Raw genomic sequence first — 27,110 nt, 5'->3', positions numbered from 1 at the left:
AATAAGGTCTGCATTAGTGTTGATTTGCAAGTGGTTGTGTAGATATGAATATTCTTCCTTTTCATTTATTTATTTTTTAAACATGAGTGTATTCTGTCATATATACATGGAGTATAAATTATTCTAATTAAGAGCTTATTCTTGCTGGGGATGTGGTTCAAGTGGTAGGGTGCTCACCTGGCATGTGCAAGGCACTGGGTTTGATCCTCAGCACCACAATAAAATAAAAAAAAAATGTTGTGTCCACCAAAAAATAAATATTAAAAAATTTTCTCTCTCTCTCTCTCTCTCTCTCTCTCTCTCTCTCTCTCTCTCTCTCTAAAAAAAGATACTACTCTTGTGGTTGTACATGATATGAAGATTGATTTGTGCTGTATTCATATATGAACATAGGAAAGTTATGTTGAATTTATTCTCCTGTCTTTTTTAATCCTATCTTTTCCCTTTACTTTTATTCCCCTTTGTCTAATCCAGTGAACTTTTCTTTCTCACCCCACTCCTTGTTATGTACTAGCATCCACATATCAGAAAGAATATTTGACCTTTGCTTTTTTGGGGTTTGGATTATTTCACATAGTATAGTAGCCTACAGATTCATGCATTTATAGGCAAATACCATAATTTTATTCTTATTTATGACTGAGTAATATTCCATTGTGAATATATACTACATTTTCTTTATCCATTCATCTGTTGAAGAGCACCTACGTTGTTCCATAGCTTAGCTACAGTGAATTGAGCCACTATGAACATAGATGTGGCTGTGGCACTGTACTATGCTATTTTAAGTCCTTTGAGTATAGACTGAGGAGTGGCTTAACTGGGTGAAGTGGTGGTTCCATTCCAAGTTTTTGAGGAATCTCCATACTGATATCCAGAGTGGTTACCCCAATTTGCAATCCCACAAACAATGCATGAGTATACCTTTTCCCCTAAATCCTCACCAACATATATTATTATTTTTTTTTAGGATTAAATAATTTATTTTATTTTTTATTTTTTATTTTTTTATTGGTTATTAAAAACATTACAAAGATTGCAGAATCACATCAGTTACACATCCACATTTTTACATAATACCATAATAGTAACTGTTGTAATCTGCTACCTTTCCTAGGATAGAAAATAATTTATTTTAAAGAAACTTTTCCCATAAATGTTTTATCAATGTGCATAATAACATTATATGTATTTACAATTAAAGTAGGAACACCTTCAAAACTACCATGAAAAATAAGAGTGAAATTTTTGAACAATTAAGGTTTTGTTCCCTAAAGAAATCTGGTTTACAAGATAGAAATGTTGATTACACAAATGGCTTAGTCAGTCAGGACTAAACCTTTTTTTTTTTTTTTCATATCTCCACATAGAAAGAAATACATTGAGTTTATTTATTCTCCTGATGTCAAAATTGGTCCAGTTGACTAATCAAGCTAAATTCCTTTCTTCTTTTTCATTTTTATATTTTGGAGACAGGATTATGCTTTGTAGCCCAGGCTGTCCTCAAATTCCTTCATTCAAGCAATTTGATCCTCTGGCCTCAGATTCCCCAAGTAGTTGGAACTACAGGTTATGCATCACTGTGCCTGACTCCCTGATTTTGTTAAACAGGAAAAAGGACACACAAAATTTATTACATGCCTAAGGCAAAGTAGTATTAGACTCCAATAAAACGAAATTCTTTAACCCAATTTTTTATCTGTAAGTAACTACTATAACTCACTGATCAATGATGAATAAAGGTAGAATACTAATTCCATTCAATTAGTTTTTGAAATGTACTGTTTTGAGAAACAAGTCCTTTGGGCTAAAAAAATGAAAAATTTCTTTAAGGAACAAGTGCACAGATTCTGGAACTCGGCTCACATAGTAGTCATAATTCCTCAGTGTGTCCAGGACCCCTGCGGAGTTCATATGTTTCACTTCCTTATTGTACTGAAGGGCATTTCCATGGATATCGGTTAACTTGCCTCCCACAGCATGTAAGATAACTTCGGGAGCACAAGTGTCCCATTTCTTACATCCAGGGCTTGCAAATACATAAGCAGAAGCTTTGCCTTCAATCAGCTGAATGATCTTATTTCCTGCTCCTCCTACTCGCAGCACATCATCAGGGTTCATAGCGGAAACACAGTCTGTAACCAACTTGTTGCTATGGGATCGGGTAGTTGTGATAATGTGTTTCCCGGCAGGGACTTCTTATAGCTGAAACCCAAAGGCACCTAAACCTAAAACTCCCCATATTGTCCTCCCCAACACAGCATCTGGTCCTGCCTGGTAATTGTAATATGGTTGGTTAATAATGCCTGCTATGGCTTTTCCTTCATTGGCAATTCCAATAAAAACCGTTACATTGTCAAGAAGACCTTCAATATATTCCTTGGTACCATCCAGAGGATCAACCCAAACCACAAGGTCTTCCTCTTTAATAGCACGGTACTGTGATGGGCATGGTTGCTTCAATCTTTCCTCCCAATGACCATCTTCAATCAGCTCTTGATCCACTTCTTCAGGAGGGAGATCCTCTTCCCCTATAATTGTCAGTTTGGGGAATTTCCGTGCCAGTGAAGAACATATGCTCATCTGTACTAGTCGGTCATCTTTGGTCTGCAGGTCTGTTGCAGAGGTCTTTTCCATGATACCCAGGTCTCCTTCAGCAATAACACGTCTAACTATAGTTCCTGCCTTCTGAGCAATAGAATACGCTGAAGCTACCAATCGCATCAACACAGTGTGACGCGAAGCCATGATGCTCCTTTGTCAAATTTTCAAGGACAGCGGACAAAAGACGCTCTAGGGGTAACCCAACTGGATTACCAAACCACATGTCCCTCGGTATGTCCAGTACCATGTTTCCGTGCAGCCAATACCAACATATATTATTAATTGTATTCATGATAATTGCTATTCTGACTGGAGTAAGATAGAATTTCAGTGTAGTTTTAATTTGCATTTTTCTAATTGCTAGAGATTTTGAACACTTTTCATATATTTGTTGAACATTTATATGTGTTTTTCTGTGAAGTACCTGTTCAGTTCCTTTGCCCATTTATTGTATTGTTTGGATTATTATTTTTTTTTTTGTGTGTGTGTGTGTGTGTGTGAAGTTTTTTGAGTTTTTTATATAACCTTGAGGTTAATACTCTATCTGAGGTGCAGGTGGTAAAGACGTTTTCTCATCTGTATCTCTTCATGCCCTTGATTATTTCCTTTTTGGTTTGATACTTTTCTGTTTATTGATTCTTGATTTTACTTCTTGAGCTTTAGGAGTCTTGTTGAAGAAGACAGTTCCTTAGATAACATTATGCAGTATTGTACCTATATTTACTTCTAGTGGTGACAGTCATGTCCATTTTTACCACTTTTATTCAATATGGTCCTTGTAACTCTGGTCAGAGCAATCAGGCAAAAGAAAGAAATTAAAGGGATATTAAAGAGATTAATTATCACTATTTGCCTGATGACATCATCCTATATTTAGAAGACTCAAAAATCTCTACCGGAAAACTTCTAGAAGTCATAAATGAATTCAGCCATGTAACAGGATGTAAGATTAACACCATATATCCATTGTATTCCTAAACATCAATGATGAATAATCTGAAAGAAAAATTAGGAAATCTATTCCAGTCAAAATTGCCTAAAAATACTTGAGACCAAATCTAACAAAAGAGGTAAAATACTTCTATAATTATAACTACATAACAATAAAGAAATTAATTGAAGAAGACTTTAGATGGAAAGATCTCCCATGTTTTTGGATAGGCAGAATTAATTTTGCCAAAAGGGCCATACTGCCAAAAACACTATGCAAATTCAATGCAATTCTTATTAAAATCCCATTGATGTTCCTCGTAGAGATATAAAAATCAATCATGAAAGTTATTTGGAAAACTAAGAGGCCTAGAATAGACAAAGCAATCCTTAGCAAGAAAAGTTGAGCAGGAAATATCATAACAGGACTTAAATTGTACTATGGAGGTATAATAAGCAAAACAGGCAAAACAGTATGTTATTGGTTTAAAAAGATACATATAAATGAGTGCAACAGAAAAGAAATTTCAGATATACATCCACACATTTACAACCAAAAAATTCCTAACAAAGTTACCAAATATGCTTTTAAAAAGGACACCCTTTTTAATGAATGGTGCTGGGAACAGTGAATATCTACATGCACAAAATTAATTTGAGCTTTTTTTTTTACCCCGTACATAATTAACTGAAAATGGACCAAGAACCTAAATATAAGACTTAAACTTCTGAAACTATTAAAAGAAAACCTAGGAGAAACATTTCATGACACCAATTTAAGGGGTGACATTTCTGTGGAGACACTAAAAGAACAAGAATCAAAATGTAGAAAATGATAAATTATATCAAACTAAAAAGCTTTTGCACAGCAAAGCAATAATGAGAAATAAGTGAAGAAACAACCTGCAGTTTTGGAAAAAAAATATTTGCCAATTATACATCTGAGACATGTTTAATATCCAGAATACAAGGAATGTATCTTTATATAAGGAACTAAAAAATCTTAACAACAACAACAAAAAATTAAACAAAATGGGTAAATGACCTGAATATTTGCTTTTCAAAAGAAAAATACAAATGACTAACAAATACATGAAAAAATGCTAAGTATCACCAGACATCATGGAATTGCAAATAAAAACTGGAAGGAGATATCACATTACCAAAGTTAGAATAGTTATTATAAAACAAACAAAAATGAAATGTCAAACACTGATGAGGATGAGAAAAATAGAAACTTATATGTCCTCTTTTTTAAAAAATTAAATTGCTTATTTATTCTAATTTGTTAGACATGATGGCAAAATGCAATTAATTTCATATTACACATATAGAGCATAACTTTTTAGGACACTGGTTATTCACAACGTATTTTCACACCATTCATGTCTTATACATGTACTTAGTTAATGATGTCTAACTCATTCAACCATAATTTCTACCCCTTTCCCCTCTTCCTTTTCCTCCCTCCCTTTGCCCCATCTAAGGTTCCTCCATTTCTCCCACACTCCCACTCCCATCTCCATTATGAGTCAGTATCCTCAAATCAAAGAAAATATTTGGCCTTTGTTTTTTTGGGATTGGCTTATTTCAGTTAACGTTATATTCCCCAACTCCATTTATTTACCTGAAAATGTCATGATTTTTATTTATTTATTTATTTTATGGCAGAATAGAACCCATCCGTGGTTGACTACTAAACCATATCCCCTCCCCTTTTTAAAATTTTTATTTAGAGACAAGATCTTGCTAAATTGCTTAAGCCTGGATAAGTTGCTGATGCTGACATTGAACTTGCTATCCTCTTGCCTCAGCATCCAGAGCTGCTAGGATTACAGAGGGGTACCATAGTGCCCAGTTCTTATACATTGTTGGCAGGAATGTAAATTTATGCAGACAATATGAAAAACATAGAGGTGTCTCAAAAAAATTAAAAATAGATTTAGCATATAATCCAGCCATCCAAACTATGGGTAGATATACAATGGAAATAAAATCAGCATACCAAAGAGATACTTCCATGGCCATGTTAATTGCAGCAGTATTCACATTTTCTGAGATAAGGTATCATACCAGGTGCTCACCAACTGAGAAGAGGCTGGGCATGGTGGCACATGCATGAAATTCCAGTGGCTCAGAAGGTTGAGACAGGAGATTGAGAGTACAAAGCCAGCCTCAGCTATAGGGAGGCACTAAGAAATTCAGTAAGACACTGTCTCTGATAAAATAAAAAAAGGGCTGGGGAGGTGGCTTAGTGGTTGAGTGACACTGAGTTCAATCCCTGGTGCCCCCCAAAGAAAACTGGTGTGTGTGTGTGTGTGTGTGTGTGTATGTGTGTGTATCTCAGTGTGTGTATCTCATATTCAATAACCTTTACAAACTCTCTGGAGGTTATTATGCTTTATATCTTTTTATTTCAATTGACTGGTATTGTTCGTGTAATCTCACCATTACTCAAGCTAGTTGGGTAGGTCTTGCACAGACACACTTTATCAGATTGAGAAAGTTCCTATTCCTATTGCTTTTTAGCTTATTAAGAGCTTTATTTTTATATAAACAGAATTTTGTTAAAACTTTTTCACTGATTAAAAAGGACAGTTTTTTTTAAGTCCATACACATAATTATGGATAAATATGCTTCCTGAGTGGTGATGTAAGATTTTTTATAATATATTGCTTGGTTATATTTACATTTTATCAGCTTATTGCAAGTTATTTTGAAAAAGTATAATGACCTGTATACCTAGTTTTATTTCTTTCATCAGTGATTTATGTGTGATATAATAACTTCATATTTATTTTGATCATTCATCCCAATTTTTCTCTTTGAGTTAAGAAATCTTGCTTATTTCTTCCTTCTGTTGATATCTTTATATCCATTCTTGTATTTCTAATATATATATATATATATATATATATATATATATAGGGTCTCAATATCTCCTTTAAGACATGAGCCCAATGACCTAGCTTCTTTTTTTATTTCTTCTTTTTAGATATACATGACAGTACAGCATATTTTGACACACTATACATACATGGAATATAACTCATTTTAATTAGAATCACATTCTTGTGGTTGAACATGATGTGGAGTTACTCTGGTCATATGAAAGTTAGGTCTAATTCATTCTACTGTAGAATGACCTAGCTTCATTACATTAGGCCCCAACTCCTCAATGTTCCACCATCTCCCAAGATTTCTACAGGCTACAAATCAAGTCTTCAGCATATGACCTTGGGTGAACATTTAAGACCCGAACTATATTATCATCAATTTAATTTGTATCGACTTACTTTCATTATATTGTTTATTCTTTCTTCTTTGAGTATTAGAGAGGTTCTATTGGTTGTGTTTTTCTTTTCTGCTCATTAATCACCAAAAGAAGAGATGCTTTATCTGTAAGTGTCCCTGAGAGTGTGAAGGAACAGTGGTTTCTATCTCTCTAGGAAAGCCATATGGAGGATAGGTATTTCCACAGTAAGAGGAAGCATCCCTGTTCCCCAAGGTTCCACTGGGTTCTGAAGTAGTTTCATCCATCCTATCTGGCTTTTCTTCAGTGACTTACCTGGTAAATATATTACACTCACAACTGATCAACTTACCATTTGAACCCAGGTGACTAGAAAAACACCTAATACAAAGTATGTAAACTTTCAAATATTTCTGAAATATTGAAGATATATAGAACTGTACAATTTTCTGTTTTACTACTATCTTAATAGAATAACAAGACAGTCCAGAAAACATATACTCTATTGATAAAGTGTCACTAAAATAATAATTTATTTTCTAAATGTTATTGTTTTTTCATATTTAATTTATTATAAACACAAGTTAAAAAATATCAGAATTTTGAGTCAACATTTTCTCATTACAATTACACAAATATGTTACAATGTTGCCTCTTTGGGTGTTACTAGAAAGGTGAGCCTCTTTCTCTTGATGTCACCAGAAGCTCCACAGAGAGAAACTCAATAAGAGTATGCCACACACACACACACACACACACACACACACACACAAACACACATATTACTTGCTCATAGTAAACACAAGGAGCATTAATGCTTGGCCAAAGAGGACACCTACATCATCAACCATCTACAGAGGTGCCTTGCTTCTTGTAAACATCGGGAATGAGTGACTGTTACAGAGAATGTTCCAGGTTTTAAAACATGGAAAACATGGTGCCCTGTCCAAATGACTGTCAATGTCAGGGATTTGAAAAGGAGTAAGCAGTAGTTAGACAGAGGAAATAAAAGAGGAAACAGGTCAGAAAACCTCCACCTTCTTAAGGAACACATAGATAATCAGGAATAGAACATCAATAGAAGAATGGACAGCAAAAGACATTGCAATGAGGTCTCAATGGAAATACAAAACATGTTACTGGGCAATCGAGAAAAAAAAAAACCAATCCTTGTTACACAGTGGAAATAGCATTGTTGATTCATGTCTATATTGTAGTGTTTCATAGAAGATAGGAGTTGTTGTTGGTGAAACTGAATATTTAGTTGAGTTTTTTTTTCCTTAAGTCAAATGTGAAAGAGCAGCTTGTTCCTTCCAACAGTTTATAATAAAATAAAATAGGAGAAAAATGTATTTTAAAATGGAAGTGCTAATTAACCATCCCACAAAGAACACTGACCATTTAGACTAAAGAAATAGAAACTGGCTGAAATAATATGAAAGCAAATTTGGGGAAAACAGAGTAAAATGTTTTGGAATAAATGTTTCTATTTTCAAAACTCATATGTTGAAATTTTGATTTCCAATGTGATGGTATTTGGAGGTTTTTGGGTCATGACATATAGACCCTCATGAGGATTAATGCACTGATAAGAAGAAACAGAAGATTGCTTGCTTCCTCCCTTTCTTTCCAAGGTGTGAGGTCACAGCAGGGACCAGAATGAAAGTCCTCATCAAGAACTCAACCATGCAGGTACTCTGATCTCAGATTTCCAGCTACCCAGTCTGTGGTCATTTGCTCTTGAAGTCTGAACTGATTAGCATAATCTATTTTTACAGAGTTTCTTGAATAGAGTTAACAATAAGAACCTGAAGACATCACCACTTAAAAATCTGTTTTGGCATTGATTATTGATATTTCAAAAATAAAAGCATATATAAAGTTTTCATATTTATATCCATGTCATATGTTCATTTCCATTAATATGTTTTGTATTTTGTTTTCTTAAAATTATTCAACATAAAAAAACAATGTGAAATATTTTATTGCCAAACCACATATAGACAATTCAATTCAGCAATAAATAATTTTATAAATTTTACCTATTTGCCACAACAAATAAAGTTTTGAAAGCATTGAAGTAGGAAATCTAAAAATTCCATTTACAATATAAAAGGCAGTTTAAATTTGTATACAATTAATTTTAGATATATCATTATAATTTAAGTAATCCTTATCAAGAGTACTTTAGTGATTATTTACTAGATAAAATTTAGTAGTGACTCATGTTCAAAATTACGTATTTGCTTATGTGTAAAATTTGACTCATTAATTTTTAACAATTTGATATTTAAGCTACTTTGCAGGGAAACAAAAATATTGCCAAGATTTTATTTTATAATCACTTTAAAAGAGGAAGCCATAAGTATAGCTTAAGGGCTATAACACTCATCTTACAAATTTGTTGGGGACCACAAATCAAGTCAAGATGGCGCCTGATGCTTTGCCAGGAGGAGTGGTTTGTGAGCAATGCCACGGAGCCATTAAGATGATGAGGATTCCTTATTGGCTGACTGCTGTATCTAGATGATGCTAATTGAGTCAAGCTGTGTGTAATCAGTTAGGTATATATAACTTTGCTGTTCCACAATAAGGCGGCTCTTGCTACCTTGGGTGCCCGCTATCTTGAGTTCCCGCTCAGTTCCCACTGAGTTTCCCCACAATATAGCAGTTCCTGCTTCAAGCTTCAAGTTGTTTGTCACATCCCAGTTATTTTGCCCAGCCAGACTGCAGCACAAATTTAAAATGAATTCTTAATTATTGCTAATAAAAGGGAATGAAAAATTTATTGATTAATACTTCATAGTACATAGCTTGAAGACAAGCAATCCAGAATAATTCTGGAAAAATATTAACCTACTTCACCTTAACTATTGATGAAAGATTTGAGCTAGCATAAGGTAAGCCTCAGAGCTTGCTTAATATGCAAGCTATAAAAGTAAGCTGTTCTTATGTCTGGTAAATACAACAACAAATGTTGTATTGTCTCTCAAATTTTACAACTTATTATTTTTATAATATCTAAAAGTGATAATTAAAATAGTTACACACCACATGATTCTGAAAAGACACATGTACCTCCTGTGTTTTTTTAAATTGTTATTTATTTGTTAATTTTTTAGTGATCATTCATTTATCCTGAATAAACAATCTGGGATTTGTCTAATATTTCTTCCTTATTTTACTTACATATAAATATTGCTTATGAATAATAAAATTTTAGAACTGGAAGAAATCATATCCCTTATGAAGCTGAAAATGAGCCCAATTTTCTAAACATCTAACTTGTATGGTCTCCCTCCATGTCATTGAAAATAACAAGGGTGGGATATCAATCTTTACCCGTACACAAGGAGTACTGTTCATGAAGCAGCAACACATGCAGAGTTTAGTATATACTATACAATATATAGTATATACAGATTATAGTACATAGTGTATACTTTACATATTTTCTCACATTTGAATCTAGAAATGAAGCCAACAGGTTGTAAATACAGTCAATATTTTACAAAAGATGAAAGCATCAGCCAGTAAAAGTCTGTGTATAGTTAAATTTTTGTAGCAGAGCCGAGTAACAGAGGTAGGATTTCAACCCAGGCAGTTTGTTTCTCTAAACCCAATAGGTTTTCTCACCATAGATAACCCCTTTTTTCATGAGCAAAGAGGGTATTAGCAAGCGACCACTTAGTCATCAGCTGTAACTCTATTCCACCTGCCAAAGTAAGTGGTACTGTATATGAGTAACAGCAAAGTGGCAAGTGTAATGATTGTATGTGGTGTGAGGTGTATGGGTTGTATGAGAGAAATATCCCTGATTGTAGATACTTATTTAGTGTTTGTGAATCAAAATCACATGAGGCACACTTTAACAGTGAGGTTGTGTTTCATTAGAACTCACTGATCATGCCTGAGCATCAGAAGAAGAGAATTTCAAGAACAGTAGTCTAATTAAAGAAGTGATCTGGAGACTGAAGCATTTAAAAATGCTGTGACCTTCTTTTGTGTTTGGTGATTAACAGATTTTTACCTTAAAGATTTGAAGGACTGGGGTCGGGGATGTGGCTCAAGCAGTAACGTGCATGCCAGGTGAGCAAGCATGGGGGGCTGGGTTTAATTCTCAGCAACACATAAAAATAAAATAAAGATGTTGTGTCCACTGAAAACTGAAAAATAAATATTGAAAAAATTTTCTCTCTCTCTCTTTCTCACTCTCTCTCTCTCAAAAAAAAAAAAAATAAAGTGAAGGACTGGTTCTTGACACTTATTTTCACTTTTTGTTCTATGACCACAATCCCAGATCATTCATTATCACAGAAGACACTTATCAGAATGATGTTTTATATATGTCTAATCTGATCCTATTAAACTTCACTTTCTGTTAGTCCTAGTCTTTCCACTCTGACCTCTGAAATGCAATGAATTCTTATAATTTTCTCTTCTGTTATGGTGACCCTCACATGATAACATTGTAATGTCAGTACTGTGACAATCACAGAGTATTACATTATTCAATTCAGATACACAAGCTCATTTTTTGTGCATTCTAAAGAAGTCTGTTTAAGGAAGAATTCTACCTCAAAAATAAGATTTTCAACATCAAATCCCAGGAAAACAAAAATCCTTTATTTTTTTTAGTGATGAAAGAGAAATTTTAAGAGCTTTTCTTTTTACATATAATTATCATATCAATAGTTTTTGAAGCAAATGTTGTCCAAATAGTTCCTGATACTCAAATTGGTCCATCCTCAATACTCTCTTAAGGAATGGACATTTAAAACATCTTTTTATTGCATTTAAAATAGTCTTCACATGGACATCTGTACACATTTTTAACTTTGCATATACATACAAACACACACACACAAAATAGTCTTTTACCAATTTCTTCAGTTTTCCTTTAGCCTATACATCTATGATAGCATATAGATTCTCTTTTCAAACTGAATTATTCTATACCTAAAATCCACCTCTAAAAGTGTCCTTATCTCTGGTCATTTTACAGTGTCTACTGGTTTTAATCTTTATTCCAATAAAACCTATTATTACGGCACCATAGCTGTACAGCTTCCCTTCCTTAGCTACATACAGTCTTATGTACAATCAATCCAAAGATCTATTCTTAGTTCTCTGGTTTTTACTACTTCACCAAGAAAAAACATCTTCCTTGATTGGTTTGAGTTTCATCGTTTCTACTTTTACACATGAATCATAATTGCATCAGGGGAAGATTACATGATATCTTTATTTGATGGTATAAAATGTACAATTTCCAACCCCAAAGGGAAAAATAATGCATGTATAAAAGCTAACAATTTTGCTGCTGGAAGTGATAAATGACTTTTCTCAGTTGCCCATTTATTTTTATGTGAAAAGGAGTCAAACTATAATATGCTGGAAAAGGATAAAGAGTACATGAAGTAAAGAAATCAGAAAATGGAAATAGGAGTATTGATAGCTACACTCTTATTCCTGTAGAAAACAGAAGTTATCTTTAACTATTTGCATCTCTCTTTTCAACAAGAAGCTGAATGAATTTGATATATATTTTCACTATGTGCCACACACTGCTATATGCAACCTGATGTCAGTAGAAGTGTGTGTGTTTTAATGTGTACTTTCAAAAGATATTCAGATAGCATTTATCCTCCAGAAATTTAGACTCTATGGAGAAAGAGCTGTTTATAAATGTATAAAGATTATAGTAATAATTATTCACCTAAAATTGTAATAAATTATTCAGTGGAAAGACAGAATATACATTGTGAACATGAAATATGTTATTGATCTATCCTAATACAAATCTAGGTCGTTTCCTAAAATTGATGAGAAAAAGTTGTCAAAAGTTTGGAAAATGGTACAGAGAAGCAATATTGTAGTGATAAGTTTATCATATAAGAAAGAAGGTAGTGAAACAGGTAGAAGTTTGTCTATGAGTAAGTAAATAAGCAAAAAAATCTAATGAGAATGGTCAGCAAGGAGGGTGTCTTGATGACTTAGTGAGGTTGACAGAAGGCATTTTGTACAGTATCTTTATATCTTTTAAGAATTTAGAATATGGGTTGGGAAGCCATTAAAGACTATAATCATTTGAGTGAAAGGGGAATATCTAGCAATTGGCAGTCATTATTATAGTTAACAGTTTGTAGTTTTTTTCTAGTTGTTCTATGGACAATTGTTCATGGAAAGGACAATATTACACAGGTAGAAAATTGTTAGTTGATATTTTAGTGTGTTTTCTTTTGCTAATAATGCAATTCTGTGGACTTGGTAAGTTATGAAAGAAAGAGGTTTACTTTGGCTCACAATTCTGGTCTAAGGTCAAGGGTGCATATCTGGTGACAGCCATCTTTCTGGCAGATTTCTAAGGCAGTACAGGGCCTCTCATGGCAAGAAATTTTGGAAGTGCCAGAAACGTATTCACACTTTCTTTACAGAAGACCGAATCTCCATGTAACCCATTCACTTATTTATGCATTATTGATATAAAGTAATCCCTTCTTGAGGGCCTAGCCCTGCCGCAGCCCGGCTGGCTGGGCAAAATAACCGGGGGGTGATGAATAACTTGTGTATGTTGATGCAGCAGGAATAGGAGCCATTTATTGTAGGATCTGAGCGATATTTATACATTTTACACAGCCTATCTAATTAGCATAAAATAGATACAGCAGTCAACCAATAAGGAATCTCCACACTTAATGGCTCGCTTTTGTTACTTCACAAACCACTCCCTCTGGCATTTTGCCAGGCGCCATCCTGACTTGTTTACAGACTTTAACATTTCTCTGGCAAAATAACAGGTGCCAATCTGACTTGTTTACAGACCTTAACATTTCCCCCTTTTGTTTAATTTAAATAACGACCATAGTGTTTTTTACAGAAACACCATAAATAACCTGCTAGAAACAGAAAGGGAGGATACAAAATGTTACAATTTCAATCTAATTGATGGCTCCATGCAAGAAGCCCTTGGAAAAATTATACCAGCAATGACACCATTAGCAAAGATACCGAGTTACAATTTGTTGTAGATTACAGTTTGTTATCTCAGTCCAGGTAAAGCAGTGTCTCAATAGATTAACTCACAGTTTAGGTAAATCACAATCCAGGTAAGTTCTGCAGGCAGCTAGCTTAAATCACAGTCCAGGTAAGTTTTACAGGCAGCTAGCTTGATCTGAAGTCTCGTCCAGTTCTCAGCTGAAGTCTCATCTCGTTTTTAGCAACACTGTAAATTCTTTTATCTTTGTTTTCACTGGCACTGTGATGAAGGCAGGAACTCCGGATGGCTAAAGAAAATCTTGTAGCATTCCACTAAGAAAACAACCTTTTGAACACTTTAGTACATTATCTCAAGGTTTTTTACATTTGAAATAAGCCTTAATAGTACTCATTACTCATCAGCCTCCAGGTGTGGGAGACCCATTGTAGTTACTGGCCTTGGAAATGATCAAACTTCAGGGAAGCCAGTAGCGTCTTCTGCCCAGCTGTAGCATCCTGTGCAGCCCCAGATGGCCCTGGGGAGAGTCCCAGACTCAAACTGCTTCTGGGCACAGGGAGCAAAAGCCTGCAAGACTGTGCCTCCAGGTCAGGTCTACATTTGGGCTCACAGTGGCATCCGCTCCCCCGGGGAAGGGGGGCGGGGAAGAGCCAGCAACTGCCGCTTGGAAAATTCTTGCTGCGCCATGATCGGCTTGGGCAGGTGGCAGCCGCCTTGACGTTTCATGCACCCTCCAGTATTGAAAAATATTCAGTAATAGCCTTTTGCTGTAACTTTTTTCTTGATAATTCTTCTTCTTCTGAACTTTCTTTTTCTTTCGGACTAGAGTTTCTGGGCTTTTATCAACACATGCCCTAACTATTCTTGGTTCCACTGGGGTGCCTTTTTCTCTTATCAATTTACTTCTCACCCCTTCCATATTTTCGTCACAAAGACAATACAACATTTCAAGACAAAACAAGACACAAACATACTGCATCAATCTTCTCCATTTTCTCGAAATGGCCATTTTTCCTCTCGCCCTATCTGCCTAGGGACTAGCAGATTGCTCCCGTTCTATCTATGAATGGGCAGCTTTTTTCGTCACTTACCCCTGAGTGTCCCGGGGCTCCAAATAAAGGGCCACTATCTGCTGCAGCCCGGCTGGCTGGGCAAAATAACCGGGGGTGACGAATAACTTGTGTACGTTGATGCAGCAGGAATAGGATCCGTTTATTGTAGGATCTGAGCAATTTTTATACATTTTACACAGCCTATCTAATTAGCATAAAATAGATACAGCAGTCAACCAATAAGGAATCTCCACACTTAATGGCTCGCTTTTGTTACTTCACAAACCCCTCCCTCTGGCATTTTGCCAGGCGCCATCCAGACTTGTTTACAGACTTTAACATTTCTCTGGCAAAATAACAGGTGCCAATCTGACTTGTTTACCGAGCTTAACATAGCCCAAATCACCTCTGGAAGGTTTTAGCACTTTCCACTTTTCAAATATCTCATAATGAAGATAAAATTTCAACCTGGGTTCTAGAAGGAATAAATCATATTCAAAACCTAGCAGAAGTTATTGAAATATCCACATAAAAAAGCATGTTGGTGAATTATTTTTTAGAGAAAGTGCAGGTAAAGATGATTTTTCTCTTCCCCTGTTGTGTATAGATAAAGCACCTCACACTGTAGCCATTTTGCAATTAGTCTGAGGGTGAAGTCACACTAAGATTAGCAAAGCAAAGAGATAAATAGGTTTTTGATAACAGCACTAAATCCCTGAATCAACTAAGGGTGGGCTGACAAAGAGGTCCAATTATGAGGACTGAAACCCAAGACCTAGTGGAAAGACATTATGGTACCTATAGTGAGCACTGTCCAACAGTAATTTCTCTGAACACTGTATTTCTAGAGGAATAGATTATTTTTAATGAAAGAAAAGACTTTAGAGGTTTATAATTGATGCCTTGAAAGGTTGTGATTTAGAACTAATCTTGTTTAAGTGTCTGTAATATAAGAGTTGAGGGACTGATTTCTAAATAAAAATTATGTAGGAAATTATAAATAACATAGTTTTGTATTTTGAAAAGTAATAAAACCAATTCTGTCTGAGCCTACTTTATACTGATGTTCTTAAAAGAAAATGGGACATGACAAAATCCATAAGTACTTAAATATAATAACGACATTGTTTTTTTTTTTTTGTATTTTCTCTTGATAAGCCTAGAATTGATATCAGATAAATACCTTCACTTTCCTTGGATCAATCAAAATAGCAAGATATTCTAGATACTTGTTGTTAAGGGGAATATGCCAAAAGTTGAGTATCTCTTGCAGATGATTGGAGTACCATAGAAGCATTGACCTAAACTTATTAGAGAAGAATTACCAAAACAAAAAAAGATGAGGTTGAATGAATCAGAAGGAAATGAAGAATCACGAGTATTTGATGATGAACAAGATTTCCAGAGGGCTGTGACACTGAATCACCAAGAAACTGACTTGGAAAATAAAGAAACAGATCTCCACAGGGCTATTTATTTCAGTATGCAATGTAGACCCAAAAATAAATTTCAAAATACTCCATAGACATCATGTACAAATCTTATTTCAAAGGAGTTATACAAGGAAAGGGAAAAGAGAGTTGCTTTGGAAAAAAAGTACGTAATACAAAGTTAAAATTGCACATCTCATATGTAATATATATTAATGTGTACACATATTTTGTGTTATATAGTATATAAACTCATATATTATATATAAATATTATATATTATAATATATGTTTGTGTATATATATATATATATATTTACATGATGGTGGTCTGGGATATAAAGGCAGTATTTGGTAACTGGTCAGGAGAAATTGATTGGAAGGAAACATGAGTAAACTTATTGGGATGAGAAAATATTTGCTGGATCAGATGGTAGTTATTATGTTAAGAGTATATTTTTATCAAATTTATCAAACTGTAATTAAATTTTATATGATTTAGTATATAACTTGCTGCAGTAAAGACAAATATTTTTAAAAACTTATTGTATGTCATGTATAAAATTTACAATTGTTTGAAAAAGAAGTGAGAAAATATATTAGATATAACTCAAAATTTTTTTCCTCACTAATTGTTTTGATCAGCATTTTCAATAAAGACATGTTCATGTGTGGTAAATTGGAGAACAGGGTATATAATTACTTCAATATTTTACTATTAAGCTTATTTCTGAGGTTGTACAGAGAGAGGCAGATGGGGAATTAGATATCAGATAAATCTAAGGTTGAGTTATAAACCTGAACTGTCTGAGATATATGATTCAATTGAGAACATGGTGGGAAATGAAGTGTGGCTACAGATGGAACATAACAATGAACAGAAAAGAAAATCTAGACTAAAATTTGGAAAAATTTCAACATTTTTTAGTTTTATTAGAAAGAGAGACTAATAAGGCAGAAACCATAATGACAAAAGAAAGCAATTTAAACTTCAGCTTTCATTTAAGGAAAAATAATCACATCTATTAAAGTCTAATAAAAACTCAGAAGTAAAGAAGACTAACAGGTATCCATTAGAGCAAGGTAGTTGGGTGATTTCAAGGACAGTTATCACAGGAATATCTATAATTTTCAATTTGGGAAGTATGGGAGGGTGTTTCAGTGGTGATGGCAACATCAGGCAAGGAGATGATAAACCTCACAGAAGAGAAGTGAAGTTGAGGGATTCCCATTACCATGTGAGAAAAAGGGGCTAAGGTTCAGAAGATAATTAGAGATGAGCCTGGAAATGACAGTATTTCATTTCTTTTGGAGGAAATAATACTGTTGAATAAAGATTAAGATAAGTTTATTAATTTAACCCAAACTTAAGTGTGTTTTAACTTGATCACTATTTTCTACAAGACCATTCTCAGAAACTATGATTAGAGTTGAGCACAGTACAGATGGTCTGGCAGCTCAGAGAGGTAGGAAAGTGGACTGGGTAAAATGTCTTGTAGAATTAAAGACCTGTTTGTTTTCCAAATAACCTCTTTACATTTTTATAACATATATGTCATATGCACACAAAATTAAATGTAACTATGATTCAAGCATGATTTTTCTTAGCACAAGGTGACATTTTAATTACCTATAATTTCTAGGTGGAAGTAGAATGTCACTCTAAAAATATTTTGCAGATATTGAATATAATGCTATGTTGAAATACATCTGTAAGATTTTAACATAAGGAGGTGACAGTGCTGACTGAGAGAGATCAATGTCTTTGAAAGATAATTTTATTTCAATACTTACACATCTCAAGAGATGTGTTCATGGGAAAACATAAGATTAGAATATGTAGTTACAGGACCAATAGGAAAGGCTAGGCAAAAGTTTCATGAAACTTATTCAGGAAAGATAAAACAGGGCTGAATAAACAGTTTATATTTGACTATTCTGAGTAAGTTTCCCAATTTGAAAGGCTATAAAGGTGATCTCTAGTTGCCTGGAAACTGATCATAGGATGAGTTAGGGAGGCCAATATTGGTTTGGTGTGTGCCAACTAGATGAGGAGGTGGTTGGGACCATAGACTTAGAATTGGTAGTTTGCATATAAAAGGCAAGTTCCCACATAGCCAGTCCTTTTGTTATTTGTAATAATTGGATATCACTGGGAAGCAAAGTCTGTTTTGGTACTAAGCATTTTACGATTTCAAAAACATTATAAAATCAGAAAAATTTAGAAAACCATATATGGTTTCCACTTAGATTTTTGCATGAGCTTCCTTTGAAAAATTACTACTGGTTGTCCTAATTAAGGAGATTATTGGTAATTGGTTGGTCCAACATTTGAATTCTCAAGGTTCTCTTAATATATTGAATGAGGGGGGCAAAGAGCAAGGAGTTTGGAATAATTTGTATAGACTTGCTTACATCAATAAAAAGTAAAATTTAAGGTGGGTAGTAAAAGACTTGCAGGAAGCAATAGAGAAAACAATGACAGGTGGGTGTCTGCTTATGTCTGAAGAATTAGAGATCATGTTCAGAGAGTGGGCTGTTTGAATTAGTAATTTTGCAGGTGATATTGTTGAATATTGACAGATGTGAAGTAAAAAAATAATTGCATTTAAGATAAACAAAGGAGATAAATAATTGCATTTAAGATAAACAAAAAAATAATTGCATTTAAGATAAACAAACTGAACAGGTCATCAATGTTTAATATGAAGATATGTAGGATGATGAGAAAAATAAAATTGTGGTAGAAAGTAAAAAAAAAACATCTATAAGCTAGGGCTTTTTGGTCTTTGCATAATGAGAAATAACATGAGTTAAGTATATGACAGAAATGAGAAAAATAATATAATTTTATAATAATGAGTAGTGGATCAGAGACAGGAGCATTGATATAATTGGAATGACATTCTGATCAAGACGTGGATGTATATAAGATATGAAGGAATGTACTTACAAGAGTGCAAGGTCAATAGAATAAAGATAGTCATCATCTGGGGTTCAGAGATGAAAATAAGATTCAAAGATGAAGAATAAATAAACTTTAAAGCTTATTTATTTATCTTTTTTTTTTTTAATTTGAATACTCAAAGGCAGAAGGAAAGATTTAGCCAGGCTGGGGAGGAGAAAGGAATATACTGTGTAAAAAGAAAGACTAATTCATGCTAAGCATTGTAGTAGACTCAAATATAACAAGAAGTGAAATTACTGCTTTGGTCATTGACTTGAAAGAGAGATATCAGACTAGTGGTAGACTTCTTCTTGATGTTTTCGTAGGTTTGTGTTTATTGTTGACTAGTATGTATTTGAAGAAGTAAGTCCTGGTATTTGTTATGGAGTGAAGCATATATTTTCTAAAAGACATGTTCTTGAATAGTATAATTAGTAACACTATTCATTAGAAAAAGCCTGTCAACAGCACGCTACATAATTCATTATGGTATATTAAGATAACAGAATACAACTATGCAATTTTTTTTAGAAAACTGTTAAGCTCAACAACACAGATGAATTTCACAAACATAATATTGGTCAAAAGAAGCCAGATAAAAATGAGCATATGTTGCTTAAGTCTATTTCCCTAAAGTTCAAACACAGTCAAGACTAAACCATAGCATCAAAAGTCTAATTCTTATTTAAAAACTACTAGAAAGAAGCAGAGGAATGACTTCTAGAATATTAGTAATCTTCTAATTCTCCATATGGATAATGATACTTGCTTAGGCTCAATTTAATAAGAATAAAATCATCTATACTCATAAATGTGAATGCTTTATGCATGTATTTTAAACCTACTTCTATTTATATTAAAATAATGACTTCAAAAATTTCAGAGCTATTTTTACAGTAAGAAAAATGTATAAAAGATTCTAATAGAATTATTCTCCTTTACTGGTCAGAATGGTTTTTAGTAAATATTACTCCCCTTGTCAAGGGATGAGATTCACCAATATTAGCTTGAACTAATAAAAATTCATCCCCTGGGAATATGGCTAGAATATTAAGGTTTTGTTAACAAGGAAAAAATGCTGCATAGTTTTCAAAACTCTGATTAATAAATAATTAAACAAAATCCTTAATACATTCATATATAATTTTATTTTAAAACACTTTTAGCTTTGCTCTGATGACAGATCATGTTCAGAAGATGATCTGATTTATGATAACTCATCCTTTTACCACTAAAATAAACAGACAGACAAATAAAAACTTCTACATAGCAAAGGAAAAATATCAACATGGTCATAGGGTGATTTAATAGCCACAACAACAGTTTCTGATTATAAAACAGATAAAGGACTGGAAAAGACTCCCCCCCTAGACATACACACAGCCAACAATATGCAAAAATGTTCAAAATTACTGATAATCAAAGAAAGGTCAATCGAAACTACAATGAGCTATCACCACCTCATTCCTATCAGGATGTCTGTTACTAATGATCAAAAGATAAGTTGATAGGCTTGTGAGAATGTGAAGAACTAAAAACCCTGAATATCCTGTTAGATATGTCAAGTGGTGCAACTCCTATGAAAAACAGTATAGGGAATCCTCAAAAACTAAACAGAATTATCACATGATCCAGCAATTCCATTTCTGAATCTATATGTAAAAGTATTGAAATCAGGATTCTGAGGAGATATTTGACCTTCTGTGTTTGCTGCCGCAGTACTCACAATACTCAAGATGCAGAAACCATATGAATATCCTTAAATGGACAAATAGATAAAGAAAATATGGTTTATACATGCCGCAGTCTAGCTGGGCACAAATAACAGAGCCGCCAGGAAGCACTTGTAGGTTCAAAACAGCAAGTCTTTATTGCCGAACTCTACCAGCACTCCCCACATGGTCCCCAGGAACACTCCCAAATGCCACCCACGTAGCTCCTCCAGGAACACTCCACACACCAACTGGAACTCCCTCCCCTGGGCTGTGTGCATTCACTCTCGGAACAGTGAGAACTCAACGGGAACTCCAAAGTAGCACCGGGTGCCGAGGCAGCAAGAGCCATCCTAGTACCTGAGAGTAAAGGTCTAATATACAATTGAATCAATCCAGTATCATCTAAATGGCTCCCCACTCAACCATTACTTCTGGCAAAATGCCAGGGGCCATTCCAACTTGGCTGTTGCTCTCAGCATATACATTCAATGATATATCATCTACAGAACCAGTTTTCACTCAATAGTGGTTACCAAGTGACTCTTTCAGGTCAGTAATAATTATTAAAAATATTTATATGATCATGAATTAACAAAATACAATTTTAAAACTTTTATATTTTTATCTGTAATATAATTCAGAGCCAGTGATATTATTTTTCAACTTTTCATGTTCTACTCATTTAAAAGATACTTATAGACATTACATTTCAGTGGAAGGAGGTACATGTTAAAAAATAATAATTTGAAATAAGAACTGTTATGTAAATAAATTATATAAATAAATGCTACAAGAAATGAAAGAGTAGAGTTGGGAATGTTGGGGAGAGAGAAATTTATGGTTTTCCACAGGTTGTTCAGGATAGGCCTCAACAGAAGTATGCCACTTGAAATCAGAATTAAAGAAAATTTAGGAAGTGAGATAGATAACTGAGTGAAGAATGCAGTTGAAGGAAATAACCAAGGTAGATTCTCCTAAGTTGGGAGTAATTCTGGTATAGCAAAGGGAGGTTCAATAACCATGTCATTATTTTATGATGCAAAATAATTAGAGAGAGTGTGGTAAATGAGGTCAGAAGTAAACAGGGTAAGGCAGAGGGATTTCAGACAACTGTTAGAAATTGACTTATATTCTCAGTGAAGCTATTTCCCTATTTTGAGCAAAATATGAGATAAATTGACCTCCATTTTTAAAGTATTTCTTTATGTGCTGTATTTCATAGAAAATATGAAAAGAAGCACAAAAACAGAAGAACTTGTTAGTAGGCTTTCTAAGTAATCCAGGTCAGGAAGGATAATAGCTCATTGGAGGGTAGGCAGCAAGAGAGGTGATGAGTAATTGTTACCAATTCTGCAGGAGGCATTTTTGAAACAGAAACAGCAGAATGATGAACTCATTTTAACATGTAAGAGTAAGGTAGGCATCAAAAAGGATTCTGTTTTTTTTTTTTTTTTCTTTTTTTTACCCACAAACTGGAAGGATGAAGTTAGTGTCAAATGAGATAATGAACGTCACTTGAGGAGCAGGTTTGGGTATGAAGATAAAGAGTTTGACTTAGTAAATGAGGTGATTGGATTAGTAAAATATCCAGAAGAAGATGTTAAAGCAGTTGGACTGATGTGGTCAGAGTTTGGAAATAAAATATAAGTTGGAAACTAATAGGTACAATAATCATCTTATAGATGACATTCATAAAATGAAAATTAATTAGTTCATCAAGAGGATGAAGAGACCTTTAGAACAGATAAACACTCATGAAAAAACCCCAGGGTCCTGATTTTTTAAGAGTTTGGGAAGTAGGCCACAAACATACTGAAACCAAACTGGGTAGAAAGAGACCTAGCAGAGCATGGTGTCACTGACATTCACCACTGAGTTTGTGTGGTGTACTGAGTATAGGTCTTAGGTACTATTCATCCCAAATACTCTTATTAAAAGACTCACCATTATAGTTTATATTACCCTATTAACATACAACTTTCAAGGATTAGTAAAGCACAAAGAGTATCATTTTATTCTAAAAAATCCTTACTAATTTTTCCAAAATGATCTTTATCAGATGTGTGTGTGAAATCTGGCATAGAAGTAAAATGTTACCTACAATATAATTCTTCACTAAATTATGCATTGTAATATTATTCTAGAAAACTTGTAATTCAACAAATGAATTTTATATAAGAATGTCACAAAAACTAAGGGAAACATACTCCCATTATTAATATATTATATATTCTCATAAAGAATATTTGTGTTTACTTTTTCATGTAGAAAGTATTTTTGAAAAAAAAAAAGTCTATAAAAAGAAATCTTGGCAGTCACAAATAAGATAGGCATAGAAAATAAAACTTCAGAATAAATGTAATTGCCACAGAAAATATTTGAAAAAGTTATATCTGATAAAGAACTGTAATCCAAAATACACAAACAGCTCTTGGAACTTAGGACTCAGAAACTAACTCAAGAAAAAAAATGGTTCAATAACTTTAACAGAGTCTCACCCAGAAGATATACAAATATCAAACAAAAATATAAAAAAAATATCCCCCATCATATACAGTTAGAAAAAATGCAAATTGAAACAACAATGAGTTGTCATTATATAACTATTAGAATGATCAAAACCTGGGACACTGGCAGTACTAAGCACTGGCAAGGATTTGGACCAATGGATATTCTTATTCATTGCTAATAGGAATGTAAAATGATAAATCTCTTTGGAAGACAGTTTGGCAATTTCTTATAAAACAGAATTTTAAACATCAGAGAAGAAGTAAATGATTTTGAAAAGCAAAACAATAGGGGATTTCAATAAAATCAAATGCTGATTCTTTAGAACTTCTTTAAAATCAATACAATGCTAATGAGAATAAATAGGACAAAAGGCAGAAGTTGCCAATGAGAGAAGTGAACAAGGAGATAGCTCTACTGATGTTCCAGGCACTAATGTCATGGGGGAAATTATTAACAGCATCATGTCCATATGTTTCAAAACTCCTTAAAATATACAGGGATTATGAAGAAACAGTAAACATATGAGTAGTCTTCCGTTTTAATAAAATTGAATCCATGGTTAAACATTTTTCAGAATAAGAAATTGCTAGTCTACGTAACTTTATTGATAAATTTAGAGAACATTAAAGGAGGAAAATATAAACTATATAAAAGTGCTTTGGAAAATAATAGCCTAAAACAAAAGTCAGACAAAAAATGATGCATATGGAAGCTACATATTAATATTTTTTCATTGATTTGGATGCAAAAATTCTCAACAAAATATTAGCAAATCATTATTAACAACTGTTAGAAGCATAATTTTTCATGAGCAATTACATTTAATCCTGATTGCTCAGGCTATGTTCAATCAGATAAAAGCTGTTACTGGGAATAGGAAGAGAAAGAAGAAAAATGAAAAGAAGGTCACAAAGAAGAAAAAAATAAAGAAAGCTATGCTTACAGTATATTAAATGGTGAAAGATAAAATGCCTTCCATAGAATCAGAAACAAGGCAAGGCCATTCATTCTCATAGCATCATACTAGAAGGCATGTCCAATCCAGAAAACAGGAAAAAAATGAAGTTATATCATGTTTACAGGATGGAAAAATCCCTGCTGAGAAATCAGTTATCCACAAATTTATCTATAGATTTAATGCAATTACAACACTACAATCAAAATCCTAATAAGATTTTATATATATAAATTGGCAGGTTCTTGGTAATATTTCTATAAAAAGGTGAAAAAAGAGATTATTTTTGGAGGTTGTAGGTCCCCCAGTAAACAACATTCAATATCAGAGATTCTGGGAGAACTCAGGGCAGTTGGAGAATACAGGTTTCTTTGTTTCTTGTTATAAGTAGAATAAGTAATAAGTATGCAGGGAAAAGCCTCCATCTGTCTGGATAATATTAAAACTTTTGCTCCACCCTAGATTGTACTTCTTAGCTCTAAAGATTTATGAATAATCAACCTATGCCTCAATTATTTCAATGTATTTCTAATCTTTGGTTTTTTTATCCCCCAAATCTTTTCTTTTTAATTTTATCACTGCTAAAATAAGAGTTGCTCAATTTCAAAAGTGGCCTATATCTTTTCTTCTTCCAATCTCTCCATGACTTTCTCCTTTTTCTCTAATTTTAATTCATCACTTTTGTATAAGTCCTCACATTATCTTTGTCATTCATTCAGTCTGTCCTTTTAGATTAGGCCTTCATATATTCAATTTTTCATTAAAACCAAACATAACTCTAACCTTCTCCCAGTCTTACTTCTCTCACCTAGGCTGAATTCAAGACTGAATACCTTGAAACTAAGAAACTCTCAGCTTGAGGTTGAAACCTGAGATCCCTGGAGGTGCAAGTCCTGGAGTCCAAAGGCAGGAGAACCTGGAACTCTGATTTCCACAGGAAGAAGAACATTCTGACTTGGAAATAGAAAGTGAGAATTCATTCTCCCTCCATCTTTTTGTTCCATCTAGGGTCCCAGGTCATGAAATGGTGCCAAACATTAAGGGTGAATTCACTGTCTCACACACCTGTGTTCTTTAGAAGCACACTATGACACACAAGGGGCAATCCAGTCATACTGATCCAAAACATAACCACCTAGGTTTCCCTTTTAGAAGAAGGGTGTGTGGGTTAAGTATCTACTGAATCATTTCCAACTAGATGAGTATCCCTTAATCAAGTCAAGTTGTTTATTCAAAAATCAAGGCATCACAATAGTCATGTAAATCCACTTTCCATTTAGAAAATTGCATTCAATTCCTGGAGAACATTTCCATGGTTTACTCTCCATGTGTTTGTTCATGTTCTGTCAACCAAACACACCATAAACTAGGTTTTGTGCCTGTTCATTAAACTGATCCTCTTATTTGATTGGATAACCTTAGTTTATACTTTGAGCTACTAGTAAGTTTGCATTATTTGGAAGGGATCCTTTGATTCCTCAATGTAATTTTGATTTATATTGTTCATAACATTTATAGGTTATCTTCTAAGTATTGATTAATGATCTTGAACTTAAATTTCTGCATCTATAAATGGAAAAATACTTCTATAGAGAGGCTGCAATGAAGAACTAAAAGAATATTGATTGAACATTTTTATAGTTTCCTGTGTGCAATATAATGTTATATCCAATGTTAAGGGTAAAAGTTGAAATGAAACTTCTAATATTAATTCATGTTACTATTTACACTTTGAAAAATGATTTTATGTAGGAGTTGAAATTGTGCTGGTTCTTAAAGGGGGATTAAGGGTTTTTTTAGATAAAATGTTATTAGGTTGAGTATCCAGTAATTAGCTAGAAAAATAAGTGCAGCTTATTATAGGGGCAAGATATTTGAGATAAATTTGTCAAAGTTCAGATTTAAGGAGAAACTAAACCTAAAAAAGTGATGGAAGTTAATAAAACTACTTAAAGAGAATTTTTACCTGAAAAAAGCACAAAAAACATAATTAAATATATGACCTTGAAGAAGCAAGACAGAAGGTGAAAAGGAATATAAGTTATAATATTTCTGAAACAAAATGGAAAAAAGGATGGAATTATAATAGACCAAGTATCTTTGGGAATATTGCAGAGAATAAAATTTGCAAAAAAGAAAAAAAATTGTATAAAAGAAGGAAGAATTGTCAAAAAGAATTAAAAAATAATAATAAAAAACACCACGAGTTTTAGCACATCAGGTAAAATTGACTTTGAACATACATCATTAGAAAGGCAAGACTAATATGGCAATGGAATTTATAAAGAAATTAGGACTGTAAGCATTGAGGATAGGCATATAACATTTTGACCACAAAAGAGACAATGAAAATATATGTTCACCAGGGAGGCAGCAAAGTCAAGAGAGGGTATTTTGTTTTTTAAAATAAGAAAGAACTCTTCAATTTCATAGACCATAAAGAGAGTGTATTGTCCAGTGATCAAATTAAATTAATTCACTGGCATTAATGACTTGTTTCTTTAAATCCTGGGGCTTTTCACTGACCTTTTCAATTTTCATTGCTTAGGACTCACTTGGTTTTTCTTGTCTTTTTGTTGTTAGTTTTGATTGATCTCTTGTATGATTCTGGAATATGCCATGATTATTTATAGAGTTTGTACATGTTTTCATACTTGGAAATTGACTTCAAAATTTTAAATTTGAAACGTCAAATGAAATTAAGTGTAGAAGGCA

At 33.5% G+C, this 27,110-nt stretch overlaps 1 pseudogene; it reads right to left on the bottom strand.

Annotated features, from left to right (window-relative positions):
- Positions 1-1,764: 1,764 nt before the first annotated feature.
- Positions 1,765-2,758, bottom strand: LOC143637857 (3'(2'),5'-bisphosphate nucleotidase 1 pseudogene; annotated as a pseudogene).
- Between the last annotated feature and the right edge of the window lie 24,352 nt (positions 2,759-27,110).

This window comes from Callospermophilus lateralis, chromosome 14, assembly GCF_048772815.1.
Source record: "Callospermophilus lateralis isolate mCalLat2 chromosome 14, mCalLat2.hap1, whole genome shotgun sequence".
Lineage (NCBI taxonomy): Eukaryota > Metazoa > Chordata > Mammalia > Rodentia > Sciuridae > Callospermophilus > Callospermophilus lateralis.
The sequence above is the reverse complement of the archived record's forward strand: the minus strand, read 5'-3'. Positions and strand labels throughout refer to the sequence as shown.